The sequence below is a fragment of the Armigeres subalbatus genome, chromosome 2 (assembly GCF_024139115.2).
Source record: "Armigeres subalbatus isolate Guangzhou_Male chromosome 2, GZ_Asu_2, whole genome shotgun sequence".
Lineage (NCBI taxonomy): Eukaryota > Metazoa > Arthropoda > Insecta > Diptera > Culicidae > Armigeres > Armigeres subalbatus.
This window is the reverse complement of record NC_085140.1, coordinates 360,134,712-360,147,204: the sequence shown is the minus strand read 5'-3', so window position 1 is coordinate 360,147,204 and position 12,493 is coordinate 360,134,712. Positions and strand designations below refer to the sequence as shown.

General features: G+C 39.6%; 1 protein-coding gene across 9 annotated transcripts in view; it reads left to right on the top strand.

Annotated features, from left to right (window-relative positions):
* LOC134212990 (uncharacterized) overlaps nucleotides 1-12,493 on the top strand; it is a 310,126-nt gene that overhangs the window by 107,091 nt on the left and 190,542 nt on the right. For 5 of the 9 annotated variants that reach the window (XM_062691416.1, XM_062691410.1, XM_062691417.1 and 2 more), the window contains exon 2: nucleotides 6,188-6,701. The exons of 2 other annotated variants lie outside the window; for them this stretch is intronic. The gene's annotated coding sequence lies outside the window, so the exon portion shown is untranslated. Of the gene's footprint in view, nucleotides 1-6,187; nucleotides 6,845-12,493 lie in introns of all 9 variants that reach the window. 2 more of the 9 variants (XM_062691409.1, XM_062691408.1) reach the window with 2 other exon arrangements.

Here is a 12,493-nt window from a genome sequence, read left to right as displayed (position 1 = left end):
AAGGGAGAAGAAAGAAGGCAGAAGAAAAAAAGAAGAAGAAAGAAGGAAGAAGGAAAAATAAATAAGGAAGAAGAATAAAAGGAAGAAAGAAAAATGAAGAAGGAAGAAGGAAGCAGGAAGAAGGAAGAAGGAAGCTGGAAGAAGACATAAGGAAGAAGGAAGAAGAAATAAGGAAGAAGGAAGAAGGAAGAAGGAAGAAGGAAGAAGGAAGAAAGAAGAAGGAAGAAGGAAGAAGGAAGAAGGAAGAACGAAGAAGGAAGAAGGAAGAAGAAAGAAGGAAGAAGGAAGAAGGAAGAAGGAAGAAAGAAGAAGGAAAAAGGAAAAAGGAAAAAGGAAGAAGGAAGAAGGAACAAGAAAGAAGGAAGAAGGAAGAAGGAAGAAGGAAAAAGGAAGAAGGAAGATGGAAGAGTGAAGAAGGAAGAAGGAAGAATGAAGTAAGAAGAAGGGAGAAGAAATAATGAAGAAGGAAGAAGAAATAATAAAAAAGGAAGAAGAAAGAAGGAAGAAGAAGAAATAATGAAGAAGGAAGAAGAAAGAAGGAAGAAGGAATAATAAAACATGAAGAAAAAAGGAAGAAGGATGAAGGAAGATGAAAAAAGGAAGAAGAAAAAAAAAGGAAGAAGGAATTATGCGAGGTGAACCGGTCCAGGACCGAAAACCACATTAATAAAGATAATAATAATAATAAGAAGGAATTAGAGAGAAGGAAGAAGAAAAAGAAAGAGAAGGGAACGAAGAAGGACTAAAGAAAAAATAAGGAAACAAGAAGAAGGAAGAAGAAAGACGGAAGAAAGAAGAAGGAAGAAGGAGAAGAGAGAATGAAGAAGGAGAAAAAAGAAGAAGGAAGAAGTTCTCTGCTCTCAGTTCTCTGTTCATTTTTCTCTTCCCACTTTTCACAACTCACTTTTCACTTCAAGTAAACATTACTCACGTTTCATTTCTCACTCTTCGCCACTCGTAATTTGAGGTCAATTTTTTTAACTATTCGGCCAAACGGCATTCGGCCAAATGACCCGTTCGGCCAAACGGCTTTCGGCCAAACGGCATTCGGCCAGACGGCATTCGGCCAAATGGCCTGACACCGATTTTACAAGCACTGCTCACTTCTCATTCGGCCTAATGACCATTCTGCCTAATGACCGTTCGGCCTTATGACCTTCGGCCTAATGGCCTCATACCGAATGTTATATCATACCGATAAATCCCTTCAGTTGCCTATTATGATTAAATCTTCAAATAGAAGAAAAGAAACACTGGTAAATATTATTCACGAATGGCTACAAGATAACCTTGCTTCAGAATACTCACATCCGTAGGTGTATTCAATAAGCGAAAGCCATCAATCTGTCATATCAGGGATTTGATGTCAATATGATGATAAATTCCGCTTATTTTTGTGGCTATCACACCTCGAAAAAAAAAACGCCCAGTACAATACCAATCTTGCGTTGTTGATGTCAACAGCTAGCCTCCGGAAATAAATAGGAAAAGCTTCAGCAGATTTTATCATCGGGAAAAATTACCTTCTGTCTGTCTACGACTTATCAATTGGTGCACAAATCGTGTTAAATTTATCACAATTGATCTGTGCACAATACGATTGGAATTAGATAACACAGCCTATATGATAAATGGGGATGGGCTTCCGAGTACGGATCAAACATCAATCGTACTTTTTCTCCAATATGGAAAGAGCAATGCGATACGATGAAATGTATGCAAATGGGATGGAAATGAAGATCTGATAGACATTGTGCCTGTTTCCGTTAGCTTCTGATATGCCAAGAATAGAAAGGCATGAAAAGTTTCATGTTTGACTGTTTCCGACCCTGGACGGCCGGTCGAATTGTGACGTATGTTCGCAGTATCTCTTTTTCGTTTGTGGTTTTTTTAGCATACATTTTCTGTTGAACGCATGATGATTGCTGATGAGCTTTATTATGCGAAGAAAAAGTTTTGGTGAAATGATGAATTGGAACAGCTTTTGTTAGAATATTACGGTGTTATGTACGATCATGAGTGCCTTCGGAAACCAAGCAGTTGGACGTGACAGAGCTCACCATTCAGAATGTGGCCAATTTTAAATCCCCTTGGTCTATGAACTTTTTTTGAGGAAACTATATGCAGCGGCGGAGTGGCACATCACCACCGTATTTGGATGCAAACTATAATTAGCTACAAGCACTGTCTATGGAACAAAGGGTCGTAATTTTATACTCATGACTAATACTAAATGATCAACGATAAGCTTGAAAAAATGCATCTAAAGCAAAATTTTACTTATATCTATTAAGCATATGCGGTATTTCGAAAAATTTCGTTTCAGGTGGTTCGAAACGAAATTCCGCGGAATTTCGCGGAATTTGAGCATGGCGAAATCTGATTTCTTGATTTCGTTTCGTTTCGTAAAATTACAAAAATTTCGCTAGAAAAAACAAGCTTCTAACGAAATTTAACGGAATTCCGCGGAGTTTCGAAACAAATTTAAACTTAAACCATACTTTATATTATTAAAAATTTTGGCTGCGCCGCTGAACAAAACCGTAAAGTTGTTTTCAAAACTTTAAGTTATACCATTTTTTCTATTTACGCTTACTACATAACCCCATTCCTAGTCGACAAAAATAGTTTTCGTCTATTAAACATCTTCAGCGTTTCAAAGATTCAAATTTGTATTTTGTGATATTTTTTACTATTTGTACAATATGAATGCGGAATCGGTCGTGTTGCTCCGAAGCAAGTAGGGGAAGGAGGGGCAATATGCCCTACCTAAGCAAAGACTCCTTTAATGTCTTAGCTGTAACAATTTTCATGGGTATTTTTACCCCAATCCAATAAACAATATAGCTAACTGATGCCATCTAAAAATTGTGAGAAATCTCAATCAAATTGATAATATTCACATTTCAAAAAAGTGGTGATATTTCGCTGCCGGAAAACTCATGAGGCAAAACGCCTTCTAACTGGCAGCTATTAGGGAACAACGCATCACGCGTCGTCGAATCAGCATTCTGGTATGAACAGTGCGTGGAGACGCGTAGTACATTGTAGGTTAGTTGCCCTAGGGCGTTTTGCCTCACTGAAATGTTAGATGTTTCGTTTCTGTTATTTTGACACTTTTTTCGCCTAACCTATATAATTTTAGGTCTAGTTTCGTTACAGTCATGCCAAATACCGTAAATATGAGGGAATACCCAAAATGCGTTTTGCCTCAGGGGGCGTTTTGGGGCCTCTTCCCCTATACAATAAAAATAACTTTTTTGTAGCCCATGAATATTATTTAATTGAGTCGCCACGAATATCTTGGTCTATACCCTTTCCCCTTATTAACTGTTGATAATATGATGATATTCCTTCCCGATTGTAAATATCATAAAGTCTCGGCTCCGTTAAGTGTTATACACGCCTGAGTCTGTCAAATAAACGAAATAGCTAAAAAAAATATTATTTAATTGGTGAGATGTGCATATTTGCTGTTTCTTGGCCAATCAAGATTAGCAACTACGATGTGTACAGTTAATCAAGCTAAGTTCTTCTTTGGCTATTTGCACAATATGTAAGGAACATTGAAGATTTGTGGGCATTTCTAGATCTTCGCATGGAATTTGCAAAAAAAAACAGAAGGATCATTAAAATTGCAGGTTGGCGTTTTGGGGCTCTTCCCCTAAGTTCTTTACTTATGATTGACAAGACAATAGCTCGGTTTCTATCCGAAATACATATCTTTGTGCATTTTAGAAAGGTGCACATGATTTTTCTAAGCATTCATTTTCTAATTTTGACTTAGCTCAATACTATAAAATCACGCTGACAAGACAAAATGAAGTATGCTTCAGCATAATTACATTATTCTTAAGTGAACTAAGGTTTTAAACGATATTTGAATCCGTATATAAAAAATCCCATAATTTCTATAAAGCACTGTCCAGTTAGAATCCGGAATCATTTATTGTATTGCAGCGGCACGGAAAGTGACCGCTACAAGAATTATTTTACAGCGGTATGTCTACCTAGGCGCCCACTTTCTGTTACATTTCATGGTGTTTCGTGCAGCGAGTCAAAAATTGTTCCAGATGGAAGCCGCGAGGAGAGAAAAAATTCTGCACTCCCCCGTTGTCCAGCTCATCGACGGTGAATCCTACGTCAAAATGGATTTAGGACAGCTTCCTGGCCAAAAATTCTGCATGTCGACGGCACAAGGAGTTGTTCCTGCGAGATTAAGTTTGCTTTTATAGACAAATTTGCCAAGAAACTGATGATTTGGTGAGGGATATGCAGCTGCAGAGCAAAGATCAAAGTGTTCGTGACGAATAAGACGATGGACTTTAAGCTGTACAAGGAAGAATGTCTCAAAAACCGCGTACTAAGTTTCATGAAAGCCCATGAAGGTCCCGTGAAGTTTTGGCCAGATTTGGCGAGTTGCCACTACAGCCGGGAAGTCATCCAGCTGTACCGCGATAATAATGTAGGTTTCAACTATAAAAACATAATCCATCCAACTGGCCGCAGTTCCGGCCCATCGAGACATTTTGGGCAATAATGAAGCGGAAGCTAAGGAAAAGTGGATAAACAGCTCAGAACACGATTCAGATGACCAAAATGGGGAACGAATGTGCCAAGGAACTTGTCTTCGGAGGTGTGCAGAGTTTGATGAGAGGAATAAAGAAGAAAGTGCGAATTGTCGCTAGAAAACTAGAAATGATTTGCATTTATATTTTTTCCTTAAAGTACAATAAATTACCTTTGTTTTGATGTATTAAACTTATTTGTATATCAATACGTTACCTAGATACAGATGTTTTATTATTCCGGATTCTAAATGGACATAGCTTTATATTTTTTATACTTGCTGATATAAAACTGATATAAAATTGATCATATTCGGGAGCACACGCTCCACTATGAATTCCTTTGAAATCGGCACAAATTCTGGGGTATTGCCTTATTGTCAATGGTATATGCGGCGAAAATGCGGTGATTTATCACAGACTGCCTCTTCTGTTATTATAACTTTATTGGTCGCAAAACAGTTATTTGACTTCGAAAAAGTGAAATCAGAAATGCGTGTACATAATGTAAAACCAATTTAACAAAAATTCCGCGGAAAAAAAAATTAAAATTTCGTTTCGTTTCGAAAAATATCGAATTAAATGAACCTTGATTTCGTATCGTTTCGAAGTCTCGAAAGAAAATTTATATTTCGTTTCGTTTCGATCCGATTCAACATAGACATTTTAAATTTCGTTTCGTTTCGTTTCGTTAAAAAAAGTATGTTATCGCATACCCTTAATATCTATATGCTTTGTCTAAATGCATAGTTTTGTTTTGTTTTGTAGAGACTATGCCTGCTTAATAACTTCATCAAATGTTTTAATGTTACACCAACTGTCGACCTTTTGTCCTTCGACATTTTGTCTTACAACATTTTCATCTGCGAACTTGTTCTCATTTATAAATAATATTCAGATGTCCTCCGTTTTGCCTAAAGTATGCTACTCTAATCATATATAGTATACTTGCTCTAACAGGTGGATAGCAAAATTATTCATCCCAAAATGACAAATAAGCACATTCAACATAAGCAAATGTCCCCTTTCTAATATCTAAGTGAATATAATATCTCAACCTCAATAAAGGCAAGATCTATGGGTTGAAACGATATTTACTATGTCCCTATTTTCCAAGCCGATCCTAGGCGAAAATTGAATTTTGAATAACTCCTCCAGCCCATCTTTCGCAGGTACTGCACATCAATCACTTCTCAAATTTGTTAGCAATGTAAGCCCCATTTTATCGCAAATCGAATTCTGCAGCCGCCAGTGATATATTCTCGATCTGGAAGCGCTGCCTGAAGATACATTAATCATGCGATCAGAATCGCAAATTCATGACCACATATCGATGTAAATCACATTTAACTGTCGTATGACACACACGGTTCACATTCACCGGGTAATTCAATAAATATCTGCCTTCACTCTTATTCCGCCGGTTCGGGTCAGGAACCGTTTACATCCGTCAATGAGCCCCGCGGGATGCTACTCCGACTGGAGCACATTCTCCCTCATTCGCTCCATCACTATCTATTGCAACGTCGATGTTGGTTGCCAAGCTATGAATATTCAACGAATCTATTAGAAAGCACAATAAATCATACTATTTTCCCATCTTTCTCCTTCATTTTCAGAACGAACACGGTCGGTTGTTTGCCGATTCCACCGGCAGCTGCTCTACCGGCCAGCCACCCACCGAACCGAACCAGAAATCATACCGAAACCGAAACGAAACGTGAAGGAATCCCGCGTGTTCCGGATGTTGTGGCAAGTCCAGTGAACCAGAAACCGAAAACAACCTCCCCTGCGGGCGGCCTGTTCGCTTTCTCACATTCCAATAGGGAGCAGAGTGGAGCGCAGCAGAGCCGACGATGGGAATGGAAGTGCAGTGAATCGCAGTGGTCGTCGCCCGGAGTGAAATGAAGAGCACTAATTTCGAAAAGTGGCAAGCCCTCCCGTCGAGACGCTTGGACCAACAGAAATCAGCGGAGCAAACCAGCACGACTTTTACCGGTGCAGCTTGCGCCAACTGCAGGAAACGGTCGTCTGCTCCGCTGGAAGTGGGAGGAAAAATCGACGTCTGACCACACAGCAGCGCTAGAAGTGAATGGCGACGAAATGCTAGCAGGAGGAGCGGGGTTTTGTCGGGTTTGTTAGTTTTTTGCCATTTAGTTGATTCCCTTCAGGGAGTGATGCCGTAGTTGTCGTCGTCGTTTGTCGATGTTTTTGTTGGATTCACAAGATTTTTTTGGGAGTCAAGAACCCTGTCATCAACAGAAATCAAGATAAATGTAAGGCGAACGAACATATCAGACAGGATGCATAAATATGATTTGTAGCATTAGCTTTCCTAACTAGCCATACAGAAATTGGTTACTTCTCTTCTCGAAAGTTGTAGAGTTGTATGTTTTCAAAAATTACAGATCTAGACATTTAAGGAAAATGTGTCTTGGTGATCTTTACATCAAGATTTGTTTTTGGCTAAATAAGGCTGCATCAATCTGGAGATTTTAAAATTATACTTGTGGTGAATGTGAACAGCGTTTTGTATCAAATCTCGCATGCTCAGAATGTCACACTTGTTATGTCAGCTTAATGCATCTATCTAAACGACTCACGTTGGCTCCTTCAGGAACAAGTATATTAATCGTGTACACTGTACAGAAACATAACTTTGATCCACACAATCTTCCCAAATCCATTTGACGCTTGATGACAGAAAAGGCCACAAATTTGCATGGTGTTATGGCGAGCTATATGCGCAATCAAAGCAAGATTGAAATTAAATGTGGAAATCTCTGGTTGGGTGTTCAGTTGATGTTACTCTGTAAGGCGCTGACCTGCATCCTTAGGGTTAGCCGATCCAACCTCGTCCTTCAGCCTTAAATCCCGAATTGTAGCACTTACCTCTGGTTTCAAATAGGTTTCGATTATGAACGCTACGTCAATCTCCTTCTCCTTTAGGAAGCCACTAAGCTCGATTATTATGCTCTTGAGCGCGCAAGTTGGCCAGAAGCCAAGTTTAGGGACGAAAAGGCGCGTAGTGTAAACCTAGTTGTAACGGGATTCGCAACAGTTGTTAAGAGCACCAGCACACGAAGGTGTCGATCTTGCTGAGGATGTCACAGATTTCGCAAAAGGACCAGAAAGGCCCGCCTTTATAATAATTACAAGAGTTTTGTGTGTCTGGGTTTCCATCACGATCCAGGAGTCAGTGCCAGTAGTACCAACTGTCCTAAGCTGAGTAGACTAAACGAACTAGACTATTGGAACTTCTAATTTAGTTGGATGGCTTTGCCGATCCAGTTTTTAATGTCGGCTGAAGGTACGGAGTTAGTGACGCCTTGTCATTGATATCCTGTTTCAGCTGTCAAATCAGCAGCCGTGTTTTCCTGAAGTCCGCAATGCCGCGGGATCCAAGCAAAGCTGGTGGTACTGGGCATAAAACTCTGACCCAGTGGTGTTTGGAGGGTCGTAATCACAACGGCGAATTAAGTGAATTCGATAAAATGAGTACAGATTGATCTCAAGAAATAGTGGCGGCAATGAAAACTTTTGGAAAATATGTCCCTTGGGAGGGCAGGCTTTCAAGAACGGTCAGGCCATTCCCGGGTACACCTATCATGACACATAGGTGCGATAGAGATCGGTCGGTTCAGCGATGCTCGAATCTGGCGAAGACAGTACTCAGCAGCACTGCAACATTCCTTCAAGGAGCCTCGGTGTTGTCTCCCTTTTGAAAACGCTGATGAGGAACCACAATTTTCGCTGTTGAAATGGAGCAAATTACGAGTGCCAGCTCCTCGTTCCGTGTCAGTGGATGCCAGTCACTAGGGGAAAACCAGCGTTGGCTACCGTGTGCAGAATCCGATCTTCTTGCTATATAAGAAGGTTCCTGTAATCTCCGGATGGGACGGTTCCGTACACGGTGATATTTTGGCATATGACTACCAGCATACGGTGGCGAAATGGGAAGACGCCTTCTTCAGCGCAGGCGGCCGCTGCAGGTGTAGAGGGGAAAAGTTCGGAAGCTATGCGCAAGAACTCATTCAATACTGGGGAGAGGATGTTGATAAGTTCTCTGCGTACTCGGCTTGTCAGTTCAAACTCGTAAAGCAGTATGCTATCGATCACCGCTTTTCTAATTCAGTGCCGGATGGCCCTGTTGTTAGTCCTATGAGATTTTGTAAGGGTTGTGATCAAGTTGATCCTGATCCTGCAGCCGCAAAGGTGGTGGAATTGCAGGAAAGTTCTGATTATCAAACGGTTAAAAAAGGCTCCAGTTTGGATGGTTCTTGATAGAGGTCTTCTAGCGAATTTCACAGAACTTCATACGCTTCGGGTAGGCCTTCATGGAAACCCAGTGTTTGCCCTCCTATTTGGCACACTACTTCCGCTATCTGTTCACGTTCTTCTACTCCGTGGTCTTCACCACATTGCGTGCATTGAGCGTTAATAAAACAGTTCAGAGTTCTATGTCCAAACTGGAAACAGTTCAAGCAATGGGTAACGTTTATATGCACCAGTTTATATTTGTTCGGTAAATTACTTTTATCGTTTTAAGGTCATTGAAGCTCGTCGAAATGCGATTTTGTAGATGTTGATTTGATTGAGACCATTAGCTTCCAGAGCTTCATTCAAGTCAGACACATCCACGTCGACAAAGCCACGCAACACAACCTCTTTTCATTTCTCAAATTACGGAAAATGTTTCTAAATTTTCTAGAAAATGTTTAAAGATTTTCTAGCTTATCGATTTGTCTTGAGATCAGTTGTGTTGAAAAATGCAAACAATTTGCAAATTTGAAGGGAAAAGCTGAAAAATTATTAAAACACATTATACATATAGGGTGAGTTGTAAGGAAACCCAATTCCACCGCACGAAAATTGATCTAAAGTGCGGCGTCGCAAGAATAAACTCATAAATTGACATTTGAAACGCCAAATTCAACAACAAACGAGAGAAACGGAGGTTTCAAGGTTGCTAGTTTCAATTTTTTTAGATTTTCTAAAGAAAATTCTTTTGAATTTCCTAGAAAAGCTACCAATAGATTTTTTTTATTTCAACTCCAATGTATTTTTGGAAATATGTATACAGTTTTGGCTCACATCCCGAACAGACTCATATTCCGAAATCTCCTTACATGGAGATTTATTAGAAATATTTCATTATTATTGCATAAGGCAAGCATACAAATTGAGGACATTAGAACAGGACCTGTGCGCTGTTTGAAATTTAATCGGCGGCGGTGGTAACGGCGTGGGTCGGATTAGGCCTATTTCATGCATTAAACATTCTGCGGATTTCTTCGGAAGCTTTCCGGAGCTCCCCCGTAAGTTTCTCTTGGAATTCTTCCGGAAGCTTCTCCAGGAATTCCTTCGAAAGTTCCTCCAACATTTGCTCCACGAATTCCTCTGGAAATTCCTCCAGAAGCTACTGCAGGAATTTCTCCAGAAGTTCCCCCAGGAATTCCTCCGATTTTTTTTCCAGAAAATCCTTCCCAAGTTCCTCCACAATTTCCATCGGAAGTTCCTCCAGGAGTTCCCCAGGAAGTTCCTTCAGGAATTCTTCCGGAAGTTCCTCCTCAAATTCCTCCGGTAGTTCCTACAGGAATTCCTCAGAAAGTTCCTCCAGGAATTCCTCCGGATGATAATCCTCCAAGAATTCCTACGAAAGTTCTTCCACAAATTCCTTCAGATTTTTCTCAAGGAATTCCATCGGAAGATATTCTAGAATATTCCGACTAATCAAAACGTCGGAGCATAAAACGTATTTAAGTATCAAATAAAACTGCTATCGACGAAATATTTCAATATCAAAGCACATTTTCAGTCCTCAACCTCATTTAACTTCTCTAGAAATTACTGTCGAAATTCCTCTAAAAAAATCTCCAGGTACTATCCCAAACTGATCGTCAAGAAATCGCCCAGAAAACTCTTCTGGATTTTTTCGCTAAATTCCTTCAGGAATTCTCACAGAATATCCCAAAGAATTTACCCTGGGAATTCCATAAATTTTACTTCCACGAGGTCCTCCAGGAATTTTCCTAAAAAATCATCCAGGAATTTCAATGGAATTCACTTTAAGAATTCTCCAGATATCCCTCCACTCTCCAGATATATTTACCCGGGAAATTCTTCGGGAAATTTATTTTGAAATTCTTCAAGGTATTCCTTAGAAAATTGTTTATTCTTTTCTGAAGGAATTCACTATGACTTTTTTGTAGAAAAATCCGGAGGAGATTCTGAAAGATTTCATGAAACAATTCCTGGAGGATTTATTTAAGAAATTCTCGAAAAATTTCTTATTTTTAATTGGATAAATTCTTGAATGAGTTTTCGATGCAATGTGTAGATTTGCAAATAGACTTACTGGATGAATTCTAAAAAAAAAATCTGAAAAAGTTGTTGAAGATATTCTAGAACTTGAAGTATTTTTAAAGAAAGTGTATGTGGAATTTGAAAAGGTCTTGCTGAATTTTTGAACAAATTTTACATGTATTTCTGAAATAATTTTAGAGCGAAATACCGAAGCAATTCTTGAAGACATTTCAGGAGGTGTTCTAGAATCAATTCCCACATTTTCTGAAGCTTTGAATGTCAGTCAGGTGGATTTCTAAGAAAAAATCGGTTTATGCCGTTGTATAGCAAGGGATCTACTGGCCATGGTGGCCTTACAAAGACATTTTTCCACAATTTTTCTTGCAGCTAAAAATCAGCTCCATGCTAGATACTGTTGCCATCCAATGATTTCTAAAAAGATGGGAACGCCGTCTTCTATCAGATGGTGCACACACTGGATACTTAACACCTAGCATTAGACAACGGATGGAACATTTACACAACACCCAGTGGACCAGTGAAGAATTTTCCGCTTTACAAAAAGTTTTCTTCTTACCAGGACGGAAATCGAACCCGCACCGGATATGAATCCCACAAATACAACATCAAATCCATTTCGATTCGCAGACTTTATCTCAAATGAAAATAAATTCTTCATATACATCAGTTGGGGCCCTTCTTAGCCATGTGCCAAGATGCGCGGCTACAAAACAAAACCATGCTGAGGTTGCCTTGGATCGATTCCCGGTCCGGTCTAGGAAATTTTTGGGTTGGAAATTTTCACGACTTACCTGGGCACAAAAATATCATCTCGATAGCCTCATTTATACAAATGCGAAAATGGTAATTTGGCTTAGAAACCCTAGAAACGAGGTTGTGGAATGAAATGGAATTGTACTAAACTCGTCTTATGACATAACAGTGTCGCAGTTAATAACTGTAGAAGACCCGATTGGAAACTAGGCTGCGCGGCGTGATGGAATTAAATGGAAAGTACTAAACGTGTCTTAAATAGTAGACATAGAAGTAGATAAAAGTCATAAAAACGTGGCTGAAAACCTTTTCAGCCTTTTCAAGGCAACCTCAGCATGGTTTTGTTTTGTAGCCGCGCATCTTGGCACATGGCTAAGAAGGGCTTCAACTGATGTATATGAAGAATTTATTTTCATTTCAGATAAAGTCTTCAAATCTAAATGGATTTGATGTTGTATTTGTGGGATTCATAGCCGGTGCGGGTTCGATTCCCGTCCTGGTAAGAAGAAAACTTTTTGTAAAGCGGAAAATTCTTCACTGGTCCACTGGGTGTTGTGTAAATGTTCCATCCGTTGTCTAATGCTAGGTGTTAAGTATCCAGTGTGTGCACCATCTGATAGAAGACGGCGTTCCACTATGGGGGATCCCCATACAAGCGAGCGGTCAAAAATAAAATTGGACTTTTAAAGTGATTTTCCACTTAGTTTTAGCTGTGTATGGTCGAAATAGCATGAATATACAATTTCCAACCCCCCCCCCTTTGGGGATCGTCTATGAATTACGTAATTATTTTTTTCATAGGTTCGATTAACGTGACAAAGCAAACCTATTTGGGAAGTTGAAAT